The sequence below is a fragment of the Salvelinus fontinalis genome, chromosome 25 (genome assembly GCF_029448725.1).
Source record: "Salvelinus fontinalis isolate EN_2023a chromosome 25, ASM2944872v1, whole genome shotgun sequence".
NCBI lineage: Eukaryota > Metazoa > Chordata > Actinopteri > Salmoniformes > Salmonidae > Salvelinus > Salvelinus fontinalis.
This window is the reverse complement of record NC_074689.1, coordinates 31233429-31242648: the sequence shown is the minus strand read 5'-3', so window position 1 is coordinate 31242648 and position 9220 is coordinate 31233429. Positions and strand designations below refer to the sequence as shown.

The 9220-nt window shown below is 44.8% G+C and overlaps 1 long non-coding RNA gene across 1 annotated transcript; it reads left to right on the top strand.

Annotated features, from left to right (window-relative positions):
• Positions 1–931: 931 nt before the first annotated feature.
• LOC129823107 (uncharacterized) lies at positions 932–5416 on the top strand. The gene is made up of 2 exons (XR_008754570.1): positions 932–2972; positions 3351–5416. It is a non-coding gene; the product is annotated as an uncharacterized LOC129823107 (long non-coding RNA).
• The last annotated feature ends 3804 nt before the right edge of the window (positions 5417–9220 follow it).

Genomic DNA, 9220 nt, shown 5'->3' with positions numbered 1-9220 from the left:
TTTCACATCACTGTGCTGCACCCTGAAGAAGGCACAGTGATGCCGAAACGTTGGTAAATACCCTTAAATTACTGGGAGATTACACATGGAGTGTACAACTTTCTTTATTTTGATAGTTTATTGGCCATTAGTCAGCACCTCCACACAAACTATTATTCTGGCTGTGCGCCAGCTCATGTTTTTATTTTTATATTTTTTATCTACGTTTTTTTAACCTCTCCACACTTTGCACATATTTTTCTTTCTTTACATTGAACAGCTACATGTCCATTCTTTGGGATTTAAAACAGCTCAATGGGGATGGGACAAATTCTCTGATATTGAAAGTAAGGTATCCTATCTGTACTTTTCCAGGCAAAACCTTCTCAAACCTCAGCAGCATGGATAAGCTTTCACTTCTTTAACCCTTTCCTACTAATCAACCTTCAATCACTCTTCCTCCCTTCACATTTTCTTTAATATCATCTGTGGACATAGATATCGGACCCCAGTGATGACTCCTCTCAACCTAGCATAATCACCAGGGACATGGTTTTTAATCTTCTTCCAATTAAGCTTTTCCATTTGCAGAATCTTCTCTTGCTGAGTGCTTTCAGGCTCTGGATGAGATGTTCACAAGCTGCAGGCAGGGTAGCCATCTCCGTGTGTTCTCGAGCTGCAGGCAAAGTTGCCATGTCCATTATTTTCCCCATGGCTTTCTCAGAAATTGGGCACCTTTGAAAATTATGTTGTGGGTGAAAAGGTATTGGTTGCCGGTTTTTGTGCTACTTCTAAATTTCATCGTGGCCGCCATGGCATTAATCAACAACAAAAACGATTTCACTGTGACCTGCTGTTGCTGACTATCCGGCAGTGAGCAGGCTGTTACTGAGTGAGTGGGGTGGAGGCCCGGAGGAGCGTGTGTTGAGAGAGCGCTGCACACATAGATTGTAGGCGATACAGCACTGCAACTGCCTCTGCAATACAATGCTGCAAGGCAAACGCAGCGTGTCATTGGAAATTAATGTAATTCTGGTGTCCCAAAATGCAATGATGCTGTCCTGTTCCTTACACTTCGAACACACCCACTGCGTCATTGCATCACTGCTGCATAACATTTTGTGCAGCTATGCAACTATACTGATGCAGGTATCTTTTGCAGATGGTCGCATGCGGTTGGACACATGGAGGAGAGAATCATGTTCGCAGTATCCTCAAAACCATGTCTTTTTGACACAACTGCTGACAGCTACAGGGACATAAACACAAAAAATGCTGCTTGGATACAAGTGTCTACGATAGTAGGATTACCAGGTCAGTTTAGTAGTGAGCTTGTGCTAACCTAGCCAATGAGGTGTGTGTGAAAGAAATAGTAATATAAATTATGCTAGTTACTACCCCTGATAACTTGCCCAAATAATTATGTTTGAAAGAGTGTGAATGTCAGATAAATAGTAATAGAAATGGTACTCTACCCCTGATAATTTGGTCAGATAACCGCTTGTGTGTGTGTGTGTACAGTTGGTGACATGTCCATGATAGCCATCTAATAACTATAGTTATGCTAGGTAATGGTTTGGCTTATCATGTGCATGTCTATGTAGAAGAAGACTAGGAGGAAGTGGAGAGGACTCAGGGACAGGTATCAGAGAGAGAGAAGGGCAGAGAAAGAGAAGAAGAGGTCTGGGTCAGCAGCTTCAGGCCAGCAGCCTTGGCGCTTCTGCCACATTCTTTCTTTTCTGGATCCATTTATTGTGCCTAGGGCAACGAGTGGCAATTTTACAGCCAGACCCTTTACGTCATCCACAAGTGTGGGCGCCATCGGTGCATCAAGACCCTCTACGTCATTTACAAGTGAGACCCACGCCTCTACGGGTGCAGCGAGACCCTCTACAACGTCTACATCATCCACAAGTATGACCACCACCGGTGCAGCGAGACCCTCTACAACGTCTACACCATCCACAAGTATGACCACCACCGGTGCAGCGAGACCCTCTACAAGGTCTACATCATCCACAAGTATGACCACCACCAGTGCAGCGAGACCCTCTACATCATCCACAAGTATGACCACCACCGGTGCAGCTGTAACGGATGTGAAATGGCTAGCTAGTTAGCGGGTACGCGCTAGCAGCGTTTCAATCAGTTACGTCACTTGCTCTGAAACCTAGAAGTAGTGTTGCACCTTGCTCTGCAAGGGCCGCGGCTTTTGTGGAGCGATGGGTAACGACGCTTCGTGGGTGTCAGTTGTTGATGTGTGCAGAGGGTCCCTGGTTCACGCCCGTGTCGGTGCGAGGGGACGGTTTAAAGTTATACTGTTACATTGATGCTGTTGACCCGGATCACTGGTTGCTGCGGAAAAGGAGGAGGTTGAAAGGGGGGTGAGTGTAACGGATGTGAAATGGCTAGCTAGTTAGCGGGTACGCGCTAGTAGCGTTCCAATCAGTTACGTCACTTGCTCTGAAACCTAGAAGTAGTGTTGCACCTTGCTCTGCAAGGGCCGCGGCTTTTGTGGAGCGATGGGTAACGACGCTTCGTGGGTGACTGTTGTTGATGTGTGCAGAGGGTCCCTGGTTCGCGCCCGTGTCGGGGCGAGGGGACGGTTTAAAGTTATACTGTTACACAGCCAGACCCTCTACATCATCCACAAGTATGACCACCACCGGTGCAGCCAGACCCTCTACATCATTCACAAGTCTGACCACCACCGGTACAGCCATGGAAGATGATGAAATGGAGGAAGCACCTCTGGATCTAGGACCACCTGAGATTATTATGACCCTCACGGAAGTCACTGAGGACCTTGTTGAATAGGATGTGGCCGAGGAGAGAAACGAGGCCGTCGAGGGGGATGCAGCCCAACCTGATACTCATAGGAAGGAGGACGAAGATACCCTCTTTGCCATGAGTCTGGTGCCAACCCTGAGGAGGCTGCCTCAGCAAAGAACAGGTTAAAATTCATCAGCTGCTTTTCGATGACGAGTTCAATGGTACGTTTTTTTCTCCACAACACAAGTAGTGTTAAGTATTGCGACAGTGAAGTAGATCATTTTTACAGTATACTCATGTAGGCTAATTGGTATTTCAGATCAAAGGATTAATATGAGGCAAATGTATAGCTGTTGTTTCTGGGTTAGAAACTATTTTAAAACAGTTTGCTGTCTAAATATTTGCCTGTCATATTCATCTTTTGATCTGAAATACAAATTAGATGAGTAAACAGCAAGAATGACCAACTTTACCACACTGTTCCAATATTTATGCCACTAACTACACTATACAAGCAGTATTTAGTTAACATAAATCTCACCTTTTATGGTGTTATATTATGTGACGCTTGTATGTGTTGTTTTTCTCTTCCCTTCCAGAGATGGAGTCAATTTAGCCGACCAGCTCAAAGGAAGGACAGGAAGAGGAGTTGTCTGGTTGTCCTCCAATGAGTTTTGAGCGGGAGGTGAGGAGAGAGGACGCGAGGAATCAAGGAAATGCAACTGAGATTTTCCAACTGACCTTATTCTGCTCACTATGTCCTTGTTAGTAGTTTCTCAATACTTAGGATAGCATTCATTATTAGTTGAACAAAGATTGCATGAAAATTGACTGAATTGAAACTGACACACTGGAGAATTCAGATGCTCTTGTTGTTATTTTACAAAACTAAAGGTGAAATGTGTTTACTTGTATTGTGGCTACACATCCACTCTCCTCCACTCCTCTCTGTCCCTCAGATCTCTTGAGCCCTGCCCTCTTTCTATTTATGGCCATGTCTGAAGTTCCCCTACTACGTCTAGGCTTTATGAGTAGTGCCTGTATCTGTCTGCAGTTGGGCCAAAAATACATGCTCTTGCTGTTCTCTTACAGATTACAGGCTGCACATTATTTTTTGTATTTTTACACGCACATACACAACTCTTTCAATAGTTTTATCTACATTTTCACAACACACATACCTGTCATGTTCTTTCCTGTACTTGAATAGTTATATTATAATGCTTTTATAGTCAGTTGTTTCATTTGTTTATTAATATCTCATTTAGACTTAATCTGTTTATTTCTTCCCTACACCTTTGCAGATCTAAGACTAGATGAAAGTAAAAACACATTCTCTTCCTAATTGTTTTTTATTTCCACCTGCATTTTGTCAGAGCAGTGAAGATGGTGGTAAACTGTACTATTTGTATGGATCCTAGGTTACCTTTTCCCATTATCATACTAACTGTATGTCATATAACCTGAGAGGTCCTGCTCACCTGATGTACCATGCCAGGTGTGTATAATAATGATGTTAATGGGAGAGGGAAGGAGTTAAGTTGTGGTCTTTACTCCCAAATTTCACTTAAATATAACTTCCAAATGAAGAGAGACAAGGAGACATAAAATAATCTGGGGGAAAATGCTATTTTATGGACAACGATGGATGGTTTGGTGTTAAGGGGCTCTTAAAAGAGCTGTTTCACTCCACGGCATACTGTCACCTGCTGGCGATGAGAAGTAGGTGGTCAGCTTCTCCCTCACCTGGAGTGCCTGTCTGGGGGCGTTGTTGGCACCTGCCCCGGTGACATCAGGTAGGTGACCATTTGGCGTGCCCGTCTTCATCTGGAGCACCTCCTGGAATGACCTCCGCAGGTAGTTGTGGAGAACACATGTGGCCTTCACGCAGGCATCGACATTTGAGGGGCTGAGACCAAGCACTCTCCGATACATACTCCACCGCTCTGCCAGAATCCCAAAGGTGCATTCAACAACTAACCTTGCCCTGGATAGTCGTTTGTTAAATATCCTTACAGGCTTTGGCAATGGCAGCTGGCGTCCAGCGTAGGGCCTCATGAGATTGCGTCTCAAAAGGAAGGCCTCGTCATCGACGAAGACGTGGGGAACAGGTCCCAGGTCTTCAGCCCCAGGGAGTGATGCAGGTGGTAGAATCTCCAGGGTGCCATCCTGAAGTGCCTGGCCGAAGGCAGAGTCCCGGAGGGTCCCGCCATCACTTCCCGAGCCGTAAGCACCAACATCGACGACACGGAAACAGTAGAAGGCATCTATGCAATGGAGCCAAGACAGTTGGGGAAATTCCACCTCTCCAGGAACTCGGCAGCGATGGCCCTCCAGTCTTCCTCTTGGGGACAGGCATGTATTCACCAACCAGACAGTCCCAAATGGCTTGTGCCACAGAGGGGACAATGCCTGCCACCGTGGACCGTCCAACTCCGAAGCTGAATCCAATGGTCCTGTAGGAGTCCCCTGACTCCAAGAATCTGAAATATAATTCAAAATAGTTATCAATATTGTGTGTAACTTGAAATTGCGCCCACATATTCTACTACATTACAGTTTATTATGCTCTACTAATTATATTGTAATACTCAACCATCATTAACAATGCCTTGAAACAGTACAATTCAATCTATGACTATCAATAAACTGTAGCCCAGCCTAACTCTGCTCTTAGCACCGTTTTTTCTATCTAGAACCTAAAAGTGTTCTCCGGCTGTCCCCATGGGAGAACCCTTTGAAGAACCATTTTTGGTTCCAAGTATAACCTTTTCCCCAAAGGGTTCTACCTGGAACCAAAAAGAGCTATCTATGGGGAAGGCAGGAGGACGCGTTTGGAACCCTTTTTTCTAAGAGTTTAAGTGATTCCAATAAGAATTGAATGAATGACTGACTGTCTTGAACAACAATGGGCCCTGGAGAAGACTAGCCTACCTTCATCAGCTATCTTGACTTTTTATTATTGCATTTCGCACCAAAACTATGCATTTGAGGTAAATTATATTATAGGCTCTCACAATAGATTCTTAGGTGTCATCGAATAAATAATATGTTTGCTACTTGGCAAATAAATGAAGAAAATATGTAAAGAAATTATGCAAGCAAACTATTTTTATTATGTAATCCCATTTTTTTTACTAGCTACTGATATTAAATTGTTTTACCAAGGATCCTTTAGCTATTTGATTTGGAATTTTAAGACCCCTTGAACTATACTGCTATTAGCCCATACAAACACATTTAATAACATTCACTACATGGAACAGCAGAATGTTCTTAAGTGTTTCTCCTATATCTGAGAGATAAGAAAGATCAGGAATTTATTTATTTTACACCATATTTTTGGCATTAAAAACAGTCTCCATATATACTTCCATTCATTTTTTCAACTGGTACCAGGGACGTTCAGATGAGTCTTGTGAGGCCTCGTGTTTAGTGGCTTTGACACACTGTTAAGGCACAATGTCACACCAGCAGTTCCTGCGCAATTCCACACATTCTTCCATGAAAACAGACAGTGTTTTCTTGACCTTCATAATGAGTTTGTAATAGGAGCCAGTGAGTAATAAACAGAACCTTTAGTATTCACATCCGGTCTGTGACAGAGCCTTGCATTATTCATTCAGGACAAAAACATAGAACATACCAAAGTATTAATTTCACATGAACACTCATGTACTTACAAAATGGCTATTAATTGACACACAGCGCAATGTAGTTTGAAACAGATTATTTTTATTATGTTTCTAAGCAGAAAAAATTGCATTATTTCCAGTCAGAACACAGTACGCTCTCTGTTTCAACCCCAGAACGCTGTGTCATTGGCATTAGGCTTTAGCTTTGAGTGCTGAAAAGGTGAATGACACTTAGTTTAATGTGTCCCTGAACAGTATTGCATGACTTTATAGGGAGATCAAAAACAAACAGGAAATGTGCAGAGCTGAACATGCAGTGAGATCATCAATCCTTTTGAGTGACATACACATTTGTCTTGCATGGTCAACTTTTGCTTCTGGTTCCTACTCCTACCATTCTAACTTGCTACCTATCTGACTCTCACAACACACACATCCCTTATTGTCTTTCTCAGTGACAGTTCTGACACTTATGGTTGTTGATGTTCCAGCTGCAGCCCTTGCTGGTGTCATCCCGACCCTTAGGGGGAACAGAAACACAGACCGGTAGCAGACACAGATGGGAAATCTCTGTATTAGAGGTGAGCAGTGGAGCACAACCAAGCAGAGCTTGACTGAATGTGGCAGAGAGAGACAGGAGAGGCGGGCTCTTACCCCTGGCCCCCAGGGACGCAGTCTGGTGACCAAGCAGATCTCGGTGTGACAGACAGTGCAACGCAGCCAATCACAGCCCTCCTTTTTCTGCACAATGATAATGCACTGAGGGCAGTGCAAGGCCTCCCCGGGGAGGACCAGGGTTGTGTGTCACTGATTGTGTGTCACCTTGAGCAGATCTCTGCTTCTGCAGGCTGCTGAGTCATTCTCAGCATGGCTGTTAGGTCATCCTGGTACTGTTTACAGTCCATCTCTTCATGGATCGCCTGAGAGAGAGAGGGGAAAGTAGAGGAGGTGGTCTTTTCAAATCCATTTAGTTTGCAATCATTGGTGAATGTAAATGTGATGTGTGTACCTTGCAGAGCAGGCAGTTGTGCTTGTTGCAGACGGGGCAGTGGAACACGTTGACTGTGTCCTCGTGCACACACCATCCGAAGTTTTCTGGTCTGCATTAGCCAGTTTGTTTATACAGAATGTCTATAATATCCAATGTGCCATCTTAAGTAGCTAGTAGGTTTAGGTATACTGAACAAAAATATAAAGGCAACATGTAAAGTGTTGGTCCCATTTTTCATGAGCTGAAATAAAAGATCCCAGAAATGTTCCATATGTACAAAAAGCGTATTTCTCGCTAAATGTTGTGCACAAATTTGTTTGAGTCCCTGTTAGTAAGTATTTCTCCTTTGCCAAGATAATCCACCTGACAGGTGTGGCATAGCAAGAAGCTGATTAAACAGAATGGGCTGTCAGGTCATCCTGGTACTGATCATTACACAGGTGCACCTTGTGCTGGGGACAATAAAAGGCCACTAAAATAAGCAGCTGTGTCACACAACACAATGCCACAGATGTCTCAAGTTTTGAGGGAGCGTGCAATTGACATGTTGACTGGAGGAATGTCTACCAGAGTTGTTGCCAGAGAACTGAATGTTCATTTCAGGACCTCCACATCCGGCTTCTTCACCTACGGGATCGTCTGGGACCAGCCACGTGGACAGCTGATGAAATCGAGGAGTATTTCTGTTTGTAATAAAGCCCTTTTGAGGAGGAAAAACTAATTCTGATTGGCTGGGCCCTTCTCCCCCATAATATAAGGAAATCAGTCAAATGAAATAAATAACTTAGGCCCTAATTTATAAGTGGGCCCACCCATCTATAAATTAGGGCCTACGTTATTTATTTCAATCGACCGATTTCCTTATATGAACTGTTACTCAGTAAAATCGTTGAAATTGTTGCACGTTGCATGCATCTTTGGAAAACTAGGGGTAGGGTCACTAGGGTCAGAGTCACTAGGGTCAGGGTCACTAGGGTCAGAGTCACTAGGGTCAGGGTCACTAGGGTCAGAGTCACTAGGATCACTAGGGGTAGAGTCACTAGGGTCACTAGGGGTAGAGTCACTAGGGTCAGAGTCACTAGGGTCAGAGTCACTAGGGTCAGGGTCACTAGGGTCAGAGTCACTAGGGTCAGGGTCACTAGGGTCAGAGTCACTAGGGTCAGAGTCACTAGGGTCAGGGTCACTAGGGTCAGGGTCACTAGGGTCAGAGTCACTAGGGTCAGAGTCACTAGGGTCAGGGTCACTAGGGTCAGAGTCACTAGGGGTGGAGTCACTAGGGTCAGGGTCACTAGGGTCAGAGTCACTAGGGTCAGAGTCACTAGGGGTAGGGTCACTAGGGTCAGAGTCACTAGGGTCAGAGTCACTAGGGTCAGAGTCACTAGGGTCAGAGTCACTAGGGGTAGGGTCACTAGGGTCAGAGTCACTAGGGTCAGAGTCACTAGGGGTGGAGTCACTAGGGTCAGAGTCACTAGGATCAGAGTCACTAGGGGTAGAGTCACTAGAGTCAGAGTCACTAGGGTCAGAGTCACTAGGGTCAGAGTCACTAGGGTCAGAGTCACTAGGGTCAGAGTCACTAAGATCACTAGGGTCAGAGTCACTAGGGTCAGAGTCACTAGGGTCAGAGTCACTAGGGGTGGAGTCACTAGGGTCAGAGTCACTAAGATCACTAGGGTCAGAGTCACTAGGGGTGGAGTCACTAGGGTCAGAGTCACTAAGATCACTAGGGTCAGAGTCACTAGGGGTGGAGTCACTAGGGGTAGGGTCACTAGGGGTAGGGTCACTAGGGTAACAAGGTTCACTAGGGGTGGGTTCAATAGGGTCACTAGGGGTAGGATCAAGATGG